This window comes from Mobula birostris, chromosome 28 (genome assembly GCF_030028105.1).
Source record: "Mobula birostris isolate sMobBir1 chromosome 28, sMobBir1.hap1, whole genome shotgun sequence".
In the NCBI taxonomy this organism is placed as follows: domain Eukaryota; kingdom Metazoa; phylum Chordata; class Chondrichthyes; order Myliobatiformes; family Myliobatidae; genus Mobula; species Mobula birostris.
The window spans coordinates 19255132-19270080 of record NC_092397.1 but is presented as its reverse complement, the minus strand read 5'-3'; the positions used below and the strand labels follow the sequence as shown (position 1 = coordinate 19270080).

The 14949-nt window shown below is 45.8% G+C and overlaps 1 non-coding gene across 1 annotated transcript; it reads right to left on the bottom strand.

Moving 5' to 3' along the window:
* Positions 1–13666: 13666 nt before the first annotated feature.
* Positions 13667–13738, bottom strand: trnad-guc (transfer RNA aspartic acid (anticodon GUC)). Its single transcript has one exon. It is a non-coding gene; the product is annotated as a tRNA-Asp (tRNA).
* Between the last annotated feature and the right edge of the window lie 1211 nt (positions 13739–14949).

Here is a 14949-nt window from a genome sequence, read left to right as displayed (position 1 = left end):
CATTCTGCCTGATCAGCAGTGCGGCTCCTCAACCTCTTTTAGCTCCCTCTGGACTCTCGGAATCATCTAAATCCTGGAATGTTCAGATACCATTTCTGACCTTCTCTCAACCACATCTCTGCAATGGATGAATCACCGTGCCGTGTATAAATGCAGGATCTGGGTATGTCTTCCTTAACAGTTTTACACCCTACACTGAAATAAACACACTTTTGCCGTTCGGTGCCACTGTGCTCATTATGGTGATCCCATCTTGACTTCCTTTACGTTTTCTTTGACCTCATCTCTACCTTCCACCAATGCAACCTACTCACCTGTAGCTCTGGACACCAACACACCCTCCAGATGCCACATGATCAAAATCATCATGGTGGCTCCAGGAAGATTCTTTGTGAGAATATGATTTACCCTACAGTGCAAGCCATCCTTCCTATACGGGAGAGCCCAATGATGAGTGCTCCTGCTGCCTTCCCTCCTGCCCCAGATTGTGAGCCACACGTTGAAGTGCAGTAGCATATGATCACTTACGTCGCAAGCATGTGACATCGAAAGTAATCCTGAAATCACCACCCCAGAGTTTTTTTTTAATTTTTTAACTCACTGCTCACCTCCTTAACTTTTGCTTCTGGGAACTTGTCTCTCTGTTGTTAGTTCTAATAAGGACCATGACTTCTGGCTGCTCATCCTACCCTTTAACAATGGTCTGTACCTTTTCACAGACATCCTTGGTCATAACATGATGAAGGTAACGCACTTTCCTGCAATCTCACTCATTACCTCAGATATTCCTTTCTGTATCTCCTCGGCTAAAGAGTTTGCTGCATGTGATTCATATCTATCTATTTCCTGTATGTTCAGGAACTTATCTGATAGCCTCTTTGTAAGGAAAATTGTGTTATAATTCATTCAGTATTCATTTTGATTCAGCTCAGTTTGTTTACATATGCATTCGCAAACAAAGGAGACTGCACACGTGTTAAAACAAAACACTTTATTAGAACTCACACGGTTTTTGTACAGAAAGAAACACAAATGTCTACAATACTAGCAATACATGAGTCAAAATAATGCTGATCATCCACCACACACACAGTCCGATCTCAGTGTTCGAGGGAAACAGAGATCCGACAATGCCATGCAGCCTGTTCTGTCCCTCCCCTTCTTATTCTCCCTCTCTGTCTCTCCCTCTCTCCATCGCCATGTCTCATTACCTCTCTCCCACTCGTGATTACTCCTTCTCACGCTCATCCTCGCTCACGCCCTGTCCCTCCTGCGCTCTCCCTTGCAACCTCTTACTCGCGATGTCTCATTCGCTCACTATCCTTCACGCCCTCAGCCTTCGAGATGTCTCCTTCTCCCGCTCCCTCCATCCCAGTCTCATTTGCTCTCTCTCTCACCCTCGTGCTCTCTTTCACGCTCGCTCCCCTCAGGCTCTCTACCTCGCGCGCTCTTCCCCGCGCCCCCTTTCTTGCCAGGTCTCATTCACTTTCTCTCCTTCCCATCGTCAAACCTGGCGCTGTCTCCTTCTCACGCTCACTCCTTCACGATCTCTCCCTCTCCCTCTCCCTCACACAGAGCTACGAGTGAAGGTAATGGTAATTTGTCTTCAATTGTAAAAAAAAAAATCTGTTACATAGCGATAGTTCAAGGTGGCAATGAGAAGGGACAACTCCAGGTAGAGAAGGAGGAGAAAAGAGGGTGAAGGAAAAGACGGGTTGTGACGGAAGCAGGAGTGGTTGATACAGTCGAAAATATTATCCAAGATCAGGCAGTTTTGTCAGAACCTGGAAGCAGGGGCAACAGGTTCGCCTCGAGCTTAATTTTAACATGGCGGGACGTGAGGTGTAAAGGGGATTTCTCTGGGAATGTGAAGCCAGCGATGCCAGCGGGATCAGCTTTAAACAGCTGTCTTGTCAAACTAAGCAACACACACATAATAGAAAGGAGTAAACAGTTGTCACGTTTCTGATGAAGGGTGGCGGCCCGAAACGTCGACAATTTACTCTTTTCCATAGATGCTGCCAGACCTGCTGAGTTCCTGCAGCATTTTCTGTGAGAAACGTCATCAGGATCTGATTTTGTGTTTGTTGTCTTGAATTGCGACCACCTGCAGATTTTCTCGTATTTGTTTTGTACCTCTGTTCATCACATTGTTACCATTTACCCACAAGTGGGGAGCTAGAATAGGAAGTATGAAGGCAGCTAAGTTGTAATACGTTACAGCATTTATTTCTAACGTTTCATGAGTTTCAAAATCAGATTCGGTGGGTATTTCACCGCATTCTTTAGTTCCTCTCGGAATTTGCTCTGAGTCAGGACGTAAATACACGTGTTGGTGCAGGAACTGAGAATCTGCAGCATTGTTGATGTTTGGTATGTGACGTAACGAGGATCCGTGACAGAATAACCATTACTTTTTGTAACCCGTCTATAGATAGTGAATACCACCATTGTTCCCCACAACAATATGAAACTACCGGTGATGCTGAACAGCAAACCGATGGATTTGCGTCGGTTCTCCATCTCCCGGTCCTTGTCATTCTCTCCACTCTTTTGTCCCCGGAGCCCCCTGCGGGCTCGACTGGCCGCTAGAATCCGCCTGACAGTCAGAATATTGAACAGCAACATCAGAATGAAAGGGACGCAAGGGTAGAAAATGCGGTGAAAAATCTCAAATGCCGCCCATGAGGGAGAGTTTGTGAAGCTCGGTGTTAAAACACAATACCAGGAAACACCATCAATTATTTTTCCAGCCCCGTACACAAAGCCCCAGGGGACAGTCTCCAAACAGGCCAGCACACTCACTGTCCCGATAACCACAGCCGCCGTTCTCTCGGTGCAATATTTTGTTTTCAGCTTCTCATAGCAAATAGCCACAAATCGATCGACGGTGAAAGCGACAGTCAGCCAGACTGAGGTCGCAGTGCTCGCAAACATCAACCACGTGACGGGTCTGCATACAGCAGTGATGAACAGGAATGATCGGGGAAAATAAATCTCAGCAGTCCGCTTCAGCAGCGGATTCGAAATAACGACCAGGAGATCGGCCGCTGCCATTCCCACAAGATAGAGAGTGATACATTTGGAGAGACCGCACTTTCCTCGGGACAGGATCACAATCGCCACCAAGTTCGCTGGAAGAGAGACAGGGAACAGCAGTTTCAGAAAATCCAAACAGAATCCAATTCTGCAGTTCGAGCGGATCCTGTAATCTTTCCACTTAATTTTTGAATTTAGTGGTGGGAGGGCCGAGAGAGGCTACAAGTTGAGAAAATACTGATTAGAAGCCAGTGCAGCAGGTTCAGGGGATCCTGTGATATTCCACTTAATTGTTGGATTTAGCATGGGAGGGTCGAGGGAGGGCACAGATCTGGCGGAGACAAGGAAGGAGTTTACATAGTAAAATAATTTGAATGCGGATTACTTACTGTGACCGAAATGTGAAATGTCAGCGGAAAGCTAAAAATGAGTAACTACCTCCTCAGAGTCAATACTGGATGGAACATTTTCTACCGGTGCCTTCCGCGTCTCGTTCGGACGCTGATAGCGGGATTCCTCCATTAGACAATCATGGCGATCCCTGTCAGCGACAGAACTGCCGACGGACGAAACAAAAACAGGAAAAGCTGGAAACGCTAATTCGGCTAAAACAGAATATGTGGTAAAACAGTTAAAACAGTTCTCCACAGAACTGTCCTCGGATAGACCCCAGACACGTGTGTTAACTGCTTTCTCGTTCTGTACAAGCTGCTTGGGGTTTCGTGTTTATTGTGTTGTCCATCAACTGCTTTATATTCAGTTATATTGCGCACAGTTATTAAAAATCCACAACAGGCTCGTGACACATCATGGAACTCCTGACATTTTCTAACGCGTTACTGCCAGTCGATGGATCGAGCACCGCACCGAACTCAGTCAATCGCTCATATACAAATACGGACAATCAATTGGTAGAATGACCGCGGGCTGTTTCAACACAATATTTGCAAATGCGGTGCAGCTGCTACAGGACCAAAAATACAGAAACCCGAACATCCCATTATCGATCACAAACCGTTGGTAGAACGCTGCCTGACCCACCCAGTTCCACAGATGTTGGCAGAATCCCTCAATTCCTGTAGCCGTTTATTTTAGATCCTGATCCCACAATCCATATTCCCGGTGTTTCCATTCCAAACCTGAAATGTGGAATACTGGGACTAGAATGTGGCAGTGAAAGGAACAATCACAGCACTGGGAATAAACATTATTTCCCACCAACAGCAGCTGCCACTGCGACTTACCGGGTATTCCAAAGGCTGAAATAATAAGATAGTAAATGTTTCGTATCCGCCAGATAACTGGATACACCATTTCATGAGAATCTGTGGTTACTGTTGCTCCTGAATTCACAGCTCCGGTAGACACTGAGCTGATGCTTCACATCAACCCTGATTTATACAGCGGCTTAGTCTCCAGAGATACGGTTATACTCCGCACTAACTTTCTCAGTTACAGTTACTACAACAAACAATTTGATTCAACACCATTGTCTCTGATGTACGTATACTGTCTACATGAAAATTCTGTGGCATTATACAGTAGTGTCTCTGGTGGAAATAGGCCGGTCTCTTTAATTACAAGGACTGAATCTTGTCACGGAGCAGCTACATTTAGGGATTTCATTTTGTTGTCTATTTATTCAGTATTCGACGAAGATAGCGACGCTGTTCTAATCCTACCTTCTTTTTCTGTAGTTTCCCATTTTGATCTGTCACTGAGTCATTCAGCTTCATCCTCGTCAATAAAGATACAATACAGAAAATTGTCGGGATGGAAACGATCAATTGACCACGTTGCTGATGTAGAAACACGAGAAAATCTGCAGATGCTGGAAATCCAAGGGAACACACAAGAATTCTGCTGAGTTCCTCTAGCATTTTGTGTTTGGAGTTTCCGATGCAGTAGTCTTTTATACACATCTTAAATTTGACAAAGGTCAAAAGATAATTGGAAAGAAATGTGTTATCGTGCAACAGAATGGGAAGACTGGTAAAATAATAAAAACAGTACTCGAATTTGGAAGAACAATAGATGCAGGATGACTAAAAGTGAACGAGAAAACGACGAGACGGAAACAGAGACAGAGACAAAAAACATGTTGTGTGACATTGTCGGATCTGTGGTGCCCTCCAAAACTGAGATCGGTTTGTTAAATGGATGATCCGTATTATTTTGATTTTTGTCCTGCGGGGTACAAAATGAATACTCTGCATTCATCGATGTTCACGCAGGAGAAGGCCCTGGAGGAAAGCGAGATCGGGAAGCGGGTATGGTGACATTCTCAGACGTGTTGATCCTAAGGAGGAGGTGTTGTTGGGTCTCTCAAAGTGTATTAAGGTGGGTAATACTTTGGGGGAATTAGTCCACTGGAGGACACTGACCACATGCGGGCAAACATACAGATCGAACTGACACCATGGTCAACACACACACAGTGAGCTGAGGGGACTGTTCCTGTGCTGCTCTGGTCACTGTAAATTGTTCAATGATTTGAGAAGAATGGACAAAGAATCAAAGGAGCAGGTAATGAAATTCTTATTTTTACACTGACTGTGGTTCTCATCTGGGACACACTGCCTGCAATGGTGATGGGAATAGCCAATTAAATTGTTCGTATTGGAACTGGACAGGTCCTTCCGGGGAAATAACCCGCTGAGCTGTGGGAATAGATTTGGGAATGGGACAGTGGGAATGCTGAACTATAGACTTGATGCTCTATAGTATAGAATTGATGGGTTGAATGTTCAAGGGCATCCCCCAATGATCCTGTGTCCAATAATGATCTGAAACACTCAGTTTTGCTTCCAGGAAACATCTAATTTACCTGTGTGTACAAGGTATTTCTTTCTGTAATAATGAGGCACTCTGTAAAAACACTGGCACTGCATTCCAAGCACACTGAGCTGCCAGAGCACAACACTGGTCAGTGAGAGTACGGGGCAGTACACGACTCTAATACAAGGACAGAGATTTATGAAAATATATTACTATTGATCCAGAGCAGGGCAGAATAGAAGAACAGACATCACAACAACCCCAGCACTGCTTTTTGGAAACACAGATTTCAAGCACCAGCCCATTGGTTCTACGGATATAGACATGAAAAACCCAGATTGTACTGTAAATTCACAGCCGAACACAAACCACACTCATCCCGTTGTGTACACCGGCCACCTGCAAAACTGCAAGAACACTGACATGCACAAACCAGCTCTGGACTGCACGGACACTGCCCGCTTTAGCTCCAGCACTGCGCAGCAGGGAGGCAGACAAGTGGAAACCAAAAATGTTTGCAGGAACAGAATGCTGCAGCTCAGCATGGTGAGGAAAGCCAGGCTGAATCTTTGGTATAAAAATGCCCTGCATAAGAGACTGTCCAAGAACAGTCAGTAGTGGACTACAGGGACAAAGAACTTCACAATATCTAGACATTCACTTCCACGATACAGACCAATAAAACTCTCAGCACTGTGCAGTGAGAGCACGGACATGTACACACCCAGTACTCCACTGTTAAACTCTAGTACTATCCCAGCACTTCAAGGAAAGATGTCCGTACAAGCCTAATAATGGACTGCAATTCATGGACTCTATCAACCCCCTCCCTCCCAGTGGGCATCTTTCAGGATGTAACGGAGAATTGATAAAGTAGCATCTTGAGATGCTGTGTGTTTCCATTTCCAACTATTTTTAAAATGCCAGCAGGAAAAACTGTAACAGAAATGTATGCAGGCTATTGGAAAGATGTAATAGCAACAGAGTAGTGTGTGACTATAATTTCCCCAATATTGACTGGAATTCATTGAGTGTGGAAGTTTTGAGGAGCCGAATTTCCTGGCATCCTGGAACGATTTACCGGCATTTACAGCCAATATTCCCCAGTTTCAGCAGATTTACTATGTTGTGTAAAACTTAGACAAACTTCTGTAGGTGTATAGTAGAGAATATCCTGACTGGATACATCATGGTCTGGTATGGAGGAACCAATGACATTGAAAGGAATAGTAAATGAAAAATCAAGATGCGAATACTGTTGTTTTCAGGTTCCTCCGAGATTTGCTAACGAACCAAGATACAAATGGACAGTCATCGTTTGGTTTTGCCGAATTGTTTCCAGCCGGGTGGGTCCAACCGTTTGCCATTGCTCCGAGTGGGGAATTCTCTCTCTTCGTGTCCAGCTGAGTGATTGCCGGCCGTTTGCTGCTTCATAAGCTACTCCGTGCCCAGACTAGAACTGTCTGTTGTTCTTTGGTTTCGGCTTCTCGTATCTAGCTGAGGAGGTCCGGCCATTTGCGGCTACTCCGAGTTGGGTATTCTATCTCTTCGTTGTCCAGGTCCAAGTCCAGGATCTGTGTTCCTGTCCACGTCCAAGTCCAGGATCTGTGTTTCATTCCCAGTCCAAGTCCAGGTTCTGTGAGCCTGTCCAAGCCCAAGTCCAGGCCCTGTGTTCCAGTCCACGTCCAAGTCCAGGATCCGTGTTCCAGTCCATGTCCAAGTCCAGGATCCGTGTTCCAGTCCACGTCCAAGTCCAGGCTCATTGTTCCTGTCCAATTGCAAGTCCAGGCTCTGTGATCCAGTGCAAGTCCAGGTCCAGTCTCTGTGTTCCAGTCCAAGTCCAAGTCCAGGCTCCGTGTCCAAATCCGACTCTAAGTCCCAGTTCCGTGTCCAAGTTTCTAGTCATGGCTCCGTGTTCAAGTTTCTTGTCGCAGCTCCCTGAACAGGTTCCGAGTCCCAGCTCCGTGTCCATGTAAGCATCTAATCCACTCTTCCATTTTGTCCTGGCAACTATTAATAAAAAACACACTTCCGGTAATGCTACTTACGTGTCCGTGACCGTGTCCTGCTGTTAGGTCCGCTTTCCAATCGTCGCACACATTGGAACAGAAAGCTTGTAAACTGTGTGAGAGAGAGGATAGGTAGGTGATAGAGAAGGGATGCGCTGAGAGCGATGTTTCGAGATGTGTCTATTTTAATGCAAGGAGTATCATGAACAAAGCTAGTGAGCTTAGAACGTGGATTAGTACTTGGAGCTATGATGTTGTGCCCATTACACAGACTTGTACGGCTCAGGGGCAGCAATGCTGCTTGAAGTGATATATTCCAAATAAGAAGGAATTTTCAGTTGGAAGACGGACACTACCGTGGCTGACAAGTGAAATCAAAGCCAAAGTAAAAGCAAGGAGGGCATACAAGGAAGCCAGAGCTGACGTGAAGGTACAGGATAGAGGATTGGGCAGCTTTTGAAAACTTGCTAAGGGAAACTAAGAGGTCATTCGGAAGGAAAAGGAATAACGCGAGGCAGCTGGTGACGAATAAAAAAGGAAGATACTAAAAGCAATTTTTAGGAATATAAAGGGTAAAAGAGAGTCGAGGGTAGATATAGGACGAATACAAAATGACGCTGGAGATACTGTAATGACAGATGCAGAGATTGCAGAGAAACTGAATGTTTATTTTGCATAAGTCTTCACAGTGGAAGTGTACCGGACATTCAAGGGTGTCAGTGAAGTGAAGTTCTGCTGTGAAAATTACGACAGAGAAAGGTGCTCAGGAGATTTAATGTCTGAGAGTGGATGAATCTCCTGGACCTGATCAAATGCACCCTCGGGTTCTGAAGGAAGTAGCTGGAGAGATTGCAGAGGCATTAACGATGATCATACAAGAATCGATAGATTCTGGCATTGTATGAGATGACTGGACAATTGCAAATGTTACTCCGCTATTGAAAAAGGCAGAGAGTCATCAAGAAGGAATCTATAGACCTGTTATCCTGACATCAGTGCTTGGGAAGCTGTTGGACTCTATTGTTAGGAATGAGTTTACTGAATACCTGGAGCGACATCACAAGGTAGGACAAAGCCAGTATGGTTTCCTGAAAGGGACATCCTGACTGACAAACGTACTGCAATCCGTTGAAGAAATTATAAGCAGGGTGGACAACGGGGATGTAGTAGACGTGGTGTACTTGGGTTTCCAAAAGGCCTTTAATAAGGTGCCACACATGAAGCGCTTAGCAAGCTAAGAGCCCATGGAACTATAGGGAAGTTACTTGATTGGGCGTAGCATTGGCTGGTCGGCATAAAGCAGAGAGTGGGAATAAAGGGATCCTATTCTGGTTCGCTGTCGGTTACCATTGGAATTTCACCGGGGTCGGTGTTGGAAATACTGCTTTTTACGACGTAATTCAATGAGTTATACTACGGAATAAATGGATTTGTGGCTAAATTTGCCGATGATACAAAAAGAGGTGGAGGAACGGGTAACGTTGAGGAAACAGAGAGCCTCCAGAGACACTTGGATAGTTTAGGGGAATGGACAAAATCATGGCAAATGAAGGAAAATGTTGGAAAGTGTATGGTCATGCACTTGAAGAAATAAACGGGCAGACTATTATTTAGATCGGTAGAGAATTCAAAATGTAGAGATGCAAAGGGACTTGGGAGTCCTTGTGCTGAATGACCTAAAGGTTAACCTCCAGGTTAAATCGGTTGTGAAGAACGCGAATGCAATGTTGCTATTCATTTCCAGAGGTATGGAATACAAGAGCAGGGATGTGATGGTGAGGATCTATAAGGCACTCGTGAGACCAGACTTGGGGTATTATGTGCAGTTTTGTGCTCCTTATTTGAGAAATAATATATTGGCATTGGAAAGGGTTCAGAGAAGATTCACGAAAATTATTCCAGGAATGAAAGGGTTACCGTATGAGCAACGTCTGGAAGCGCTTATATTCCCCAGCGTTCAGAAGAGGGGGACGGGGTGCATGGGATCTTATAGAAACATTCTGAATGTTAACAGGCCTGAAGATATTAGATATAGCAAAGTTATTTTCCAATTTCCCATAATAGTCGATTATAGGACAAGAGGGCACGACTTCGGGATTGAAGGTGTCCTTTAAGAACTGAGATACCTTTAGTCAGAGGGTGGTAAATCTGTGGAATTTGTTGCCTCTAGCGGCTGTGGATGACAAGTCATTGGGTGTATTCAAGGCGGATATAGATAAGTTCTTGATTAGCCAGGGCATCAAAGGGTATAGGATGAAAGCAGGGAGTGGGGATGACCGGAAGAATTGGATCAGCCCATGATTGAATGGCAGAGCAGACTCGATGTACCGAATAGCAATGCTTACGATTTTATATCTTATGGTCTTATTGTCTTAAGTTATTAGACTGCCAGGCGTCAGATGTTTCAGAAAGAACAGGCAGGGAGGCCAAAGAGATCTGATCGAGTCACTGCTGATCAGAGACAGCATCACGGCTGCAGAAAAGGAGGAAGTGATGGAGGGCTTGTCTACTGAGTCTCCGTGGGTGGACAATAGGAACAGGAAGGGGTTAATATCTCTACTGAGTGTTTTTTTTAATATATAGATCATCCAATAGTAACAGGGACATCGAGGAGCAGATAGGGAGACAAATTCTGGAAAGGTGTAACAAATAATGGTTGACGTGGTGGGAGATTTTAATTTGCCCAATATTGATTGGCATATCCCTGGTGCTAGGTGTTAAGATGGGGTAGAGTTTAAGTGTGTTCAGGGAGGTTACCTGTCACAATATATAGATAAGCCTACAAGAGGAGTGGCTGCACTTGATCTGCTGTTGGTAAATGAACCTGGTCAGGTGTCAGGTATCTCAGTGGGCTGTGCTGTGAGCAAGGGTGGACCAAACTGCAAGACTCAAACACATCATGTGAGGTTAACTTATATTAAGTTTATTGTTCGGTGCAAAGCAGAAGCAGGAATAGTGCACTGGACAAGGACTCAGGCCTGAGACAAGGCTGGGAATAAGGGTCTGGGCTAGGAGTCGGAATCACGGACCGCCAGGGCCAGGACTCGGGGACTTGGAGCCGCCAGGGCCAGGACTCGGGGACTTGGAGCCGCCAGGGCCAGGAATTCTTTCTTATTCACGGGACAGACTCAGACACAGGACATAAAACACTGAGCCGGGAATCCTCCGTAGACACATGACGGAGTCGGGGCCCTTCTTGACACAGTGACCCAGTATTCCTTGGTACAAGGCCGGGATCGCTTTTAGACGTACGACAGGGATGCGGAGACCACACAACAATGGACAGAACTATAACTGGGCTCAAGTACGCTTCAAGCCGCGGCGAGCTCATGACTCGCCACAGCGGGTTAACTTTGACTGACCCGTACTGACAAGGGAAGGCGGCTTGCTGGCACTTGCTCCGGGAGGAGACTAGGCTTTGTCCGTCCAGATGACATGGGCTCGCAGTACCTTTGCTGACGTTGCAAACGCTGTCGCACCGAACGGCTGAAAGCCGGAGACTATAAACTGCCGGTTCAGCCGAGAGTAAATTGCCTCCAATCACCAAGCCCGAGGGATACGGGAAAACAGGGAACCAAAGGGAAACAGCGAGTCAACGGTCCGGATCGCAACATAAACAAAGTAATTTTAAAGGGACCCCGATCCAGACCATGACAGTGGGAGTGCATTTTTGAGGCAGTGATTACAATTTTATCTTCTTTACCATAGCATTGGAGAGGAATAGGAACAGACAAGTAACAAAAGCATTTAACTGGAGTAAGAGGGAAATATGAAGCTATCAGGCAGAGACTTGGAAGGAACAGAGTTCTCAGGGAAATGCCTGGCAGAAATGTGGCGAATGTTCAGGGGATATTTGCGTGGCTTTCTGCATAGATAGGTGCCAATGAGGCAGAAAAGAGATGCTACGGTACAGGAACCATGGTGGACACATGATGAAAATATAGTCAAGAAAACAAAGGCTTACGAAATGTTCAAAAAACTAGGTATTGATAGAGATATATAAAATGATAAAGCTAGCAGGAAGGAGCTTGAGAAATTAAATTAGGAGAGCCAGAAGGGGCCATGAAAAAGCCTTGGCGAGCAGTTTAAGGAAGACCCTGAGGCAATCGACAGGTCTGTGAAGGGCGAGAGGATAAGATGTGAGAAAATAGGATCAATGAAGCGTGACAGTGGAAAAGTGTGTGCGGAACCAGAGGAGACAGCACAGGTACTATTCACTATGCAAAACAACCTTGGCAATTGTATGGATTTCAGCAAGGCATTTGATAAGGTACTCCATGCAAGGCTGACTAAGAAAGCAAGGAGACATAGGTTGCAAGGAGACATTGCTTTGTTGACCCAGAATTGGCTTGCCCACAGATAGCAAAAAATTGTTGTAGACGGGTCATATTCAGATTGGATATCAGTGACCAGCGATCTGCCTCAGACTTCTTTTCAGGGACCCCTTCTCATCGTGATTTTTATAACTGACTTGGATGAGAAATTGGAGGGATACGTTACTAAATTTGCTGACATTGTTGGGGACATTTGGATAGTGTGGAGGGCTGTCAAAGTTTAAATCGGGACATCGATAGGATGCAAAACATGGCTGAAAAGTGGCAGTTGAAGTTTAACCCATTGCCATAGTCCCGTCTGGCTATTCCCCATCTTGCTATTACCTCCTCAAATGGGCCTTAATCCCCTTGTCTGATTTTCAATCTTTCCCAGTTCCGCTAATTACAACACACCCCGCCTGTACTGGAAACACTCGACTTGTCCGGAGTCCCCGCAGAATAGCATAACCTGGGACAGGTATTCAGCAAACAACGGGCTCTTTCCCTGCCCCCGCACCGCCCGTATGATTGCGCTATCTTCCTGCTGGCCAGGGCCTCGTTACCTACCAGTCGTCTTTATAGCTTATCCCGACCGGAGAGAGAGGCCATGGAGAAATATATTAGTGCATCCTCGCGGAGGGAATTATACGAACTTTATCCTCGCCGGTAGGCGCCGGTTTCTTCTTTGTAGAGAAGGATGGGCCGGTTCGTGCCTGTATTGATTACCGAGGCCTGAACAATATAAAAGTTAAAGTACCAACTATCCCTGATTAACTCGACATTTGAACCATTTCAGGGAGCCACCATCTCCTCGAAGTTGGACCTTCGTCGCGCCCACCATCTAGTCAGGATGAGGGAGGGAGCCGAGTAGAGGACGGCCTTTAATACACGTCTGAGCCACATCGAGTACTTGGTCATGGCATTTGGCCACACCAATGCCCCGCCGTTTTTCAAGCCCTAATCAGTGATGTGCTGCGGGACTTCATTAAACGCTTCGTGTTCTTCTACCTAGATGACATCTTCATATTTTCTAGCAGCCCCCAGAAACACGTTCACCTTATCCGTCTCGTCCTCCAGAGACTGTGGGAGAGCAAGTTATTTGTGGAGGCCAAGAAATGTGAGTTCGAAGTCCCTTCGGTCATCTCCTGGGCTACTTCATCGAGAGCGGGCAGGTGAGGGCAGCTCCTGATAAGATCCGGGCGTTGGAAGAATGGCCCAGACCCACGACTCGCAATCAACTTCAGTCGTTTTGGTGGTTTGCAAACTGTTATCGCCGTTTTATCAGGGATTACAGTCGAGTGGCGGCGCTCCTTACCGACTTACCTCGCCTACCAGACCTTTTTGTTGGGGTTCCGAGGCTGATTCGGCATTCACTGACCTGAAGAGGTGGATCAGCTCACAAGAGCCCGAGCTATTTCACCTCCCCGATGTCCAATGGACTGATCGCTTCAACACCGAATACTTTGTCCTCTTTTATTTGTCTTTTTAAGACAATTTTCAGCTTGAAGAATGCAGTAAAATTTGTATCTCTCCGTCGGGGAATTGAACCCCGGTCTCCCGCGTGACAGGCGGGGATACTAACCACTATACTAACGAGGAATTGGTCGTGGTATCCGAATATATATTATTCCGGTTTTGTAATGCGACAGGCAGGAAACGACGTACAGCTCTTCGAGTTTGGAAGGGATTTTACCCACTTACCTCCGGTCTGTGGGAGGATGACGACCACAACTTGACATAACAGGAACTGCATCAGAGTGGCCAGATTCAGAAAGCAGTGCGAGCCACAGTCATAAACCACTGGAGACGGTGCAGGATACGAGTCTCCTGCAGAATGATCGAACGATGGTGATATAATGGTGAACATATCTGTCTTCCAGGCAATTGACGCAGGTTCGATTTCCGATGATCGTAGTTAATCGACTTTTAATATTCTTTCATCGAATCTATCAGATGTAAACGTCTCATAGAACCCGATCCGTGCAGACTTCTACAGTCCGAATGGGCCTAACCTGCCAACTCGGGTACGAATTCCCCAAATTATTTAAATCGAAGAAGAGAGTGTAAAATTATTATTCACACTGGACTGTCCAGTGGATCAAGGGCGGATTTCCTGTCTTTCACATTTTCCCGATGAACTGACCAGTGCAGCTTCCTGCTGTCACTATAAACCAGATTCTCACAACAAACTAGGACACACCAAAACATGTCAGGTGATGTGTTCACACTGAGTGTTCTCAGTCCACTCACCACTGTCTCTGTCTATTTATATCCTGAGCGATCCCTCTCTCCAATACACGATTAAATTAAACCCTTTAATGCGATTAACAAATGTAATATAGAATCACAGAATCATTCAACCCTGAAACAGGCCTTTCGGCCCGCCACGTCGATGCTGAGAGTCAAGTACCAATCTCACCAGATAAAAATCTCACTTATCAGCTATTGCCCTCAGTGCCTTGATGATTCAGGTGCTCGTCCAGTCAATTCTCTAATATTATTGGAATACGTGCCTTCACTAGCCACTCAGGCATGGGTTCCAGTTTCCAGCCGCCATCTGCATGAAGTTCTTCATCTCATGCTGTCTCGGTTTACACACGTCAGGACAGTTTCCTACTATTCTGAAAGGCCCCCGTTTATTTGATATGACCTACAAAGACCTCCGTCATCTCCAGCGCTCCATGGAAACGCCCGCAGTCTATCCAGCCTCGGTTTATACTGGAACTCTCCATCTCTGGCAAAATGCTTGCGAACATCCCATGCATTCAACACTCCAGTTAGTTTACAGAGCGTCCAAAGTTTTCAATTCT